Genomic DNA, 1622 nt, shown 5'->3' on the forward strand with positions numbered 1-1622 from the left:
TTTAGATGATCTCTAAATTCAGGTGGGATATATTCAAGGTCATATTTTGGCTCTCATGGGCTTGTTTTCATTTTCTTCAGCTTCAGTTTGAATTTGCGTATGAGTAATTGATGGTCTGTTCCACAGTCTGCCCCTGGCCTTGTTTTCACTGATGATATGGAGATTTTTCATCATCTCCTTCTGCAGATGTAGTCAGTTTGATTTATATGTATTCCATTGGGCGAGGTCCATATATATAGTCGTCTCTTATGCTGACTAAAGAAGGCATTTTTAATGAACAAATTATTGGTTTTGCAGAATTCTATCATGCGTTCTCCTGCATCATTTCTATTACCAAGGCCATATTTTCCAACTACTGATCCTTCCTCTTTGCTCCCAACCTTTGCATTCCAATCAACAGTAATGATCAATGTATCTTGATTGTATGTTCGATCGATTGCAGATTGTAAAGGTTGGTAGAATTCTTCTATTTCATCCTCACTGGCTCTAGTGGTCGGTGCGTACATTTGAATAATAGTGATATTAACTGGGCTTCCCTGTAGGCACATGGATATTATCCTACCACAGACAGCGTTTTACCTCATGACTGATCTGGATATGTTCTTCTTGACAATGAATGCAATGCCATTCCTCTTCAATTCCCACATAGTAAACTATGTGATTGTCAGATTCAAAACAGCCAATGCCAGTCCATTTCAGCTCACTAATGCCTAAGATATCTATCTTTATGCATTCCATTGCATTTTTGACAACTTCCAATTTTCCCAGATTCATACTTTGTACATTCCATGTTCTGATTTTCAATGGATGTTTACAGCTGTTTCTCTTCATTTTGAGTTGTGCCCCATCTGCAAATGAAGGTCCCTCAGGCTTTTCTCCCACGGGCTTTATTCCATTCCGTCATTGCGGTCAACTCTACTTTCAGGCAACAGCTCTTCCTCAGTCGCATTTTTAGTGCCTTCCAGCCTAAGGGGCTCATTTTCCGGCACTATATCTGATAGTGTTTCTCTTCTATTCATAAGGTTTTCAGTGACTAAATATTCGGAAGTAGTTTGTCACTCTTTCTTCCTAGTATATCTTCATCTGGAAACTCATCTGAAACCTGTCCACCATGGATGATCCTGCTGGTATTTAAAATACCAGTGGCATAGCTTTCAGAATCACAGCAACTCACAAGCCACCACAGTATGACAAACTGACAGACAAGTGGTAGACTTAGTGACATTTCACATAAATATTAGGAAGATATTTAACTTGAATTTACTTGTTATAGAACCTATCTATATATTGTTTTGTTTCTCATTACAAGGATATAATTAATATTCAGCACATATAACCTCATTGTTACCACAAGATTATTTTACATTAACAAGATTTTTCAGTTCACTGGACATTTTTTTTTAATTATTATTTTTTTCTAAAGCTGTTGATGTGCCCAACATAAAACTCAGAATTAAAACTGCATTTCTAACTCACGTAAGTCTCCTTTTCTTCTTTGTTTCTCAGTTTTATTTACCTAGTTAGTTACTTTCAGTGTTCCCATGTTCTGTTCGAACAACTGCTTCTTGGTCTAGGTACAGATTTCTTAGAAGTACAATTAAGTGTTCTGGAATACTCATACT

The sequence above is a fragment of the Chrysochloris asiatica genome, unplaced genomic scaffold (assembly GCF_000296735.1).
Source record: "Chrysochloris asiatica unplaced genomic scaffold, ChrAsi1.0 scaffold00006, whole genome shotgun sequence".
NCBI classification, from domain to species: Eukaryota; Metazoa; Chordata; class Mammalia; order Afrosoricida; family Chrysochloridae; genus Chrysochloris; species Chrysochloris asiatica.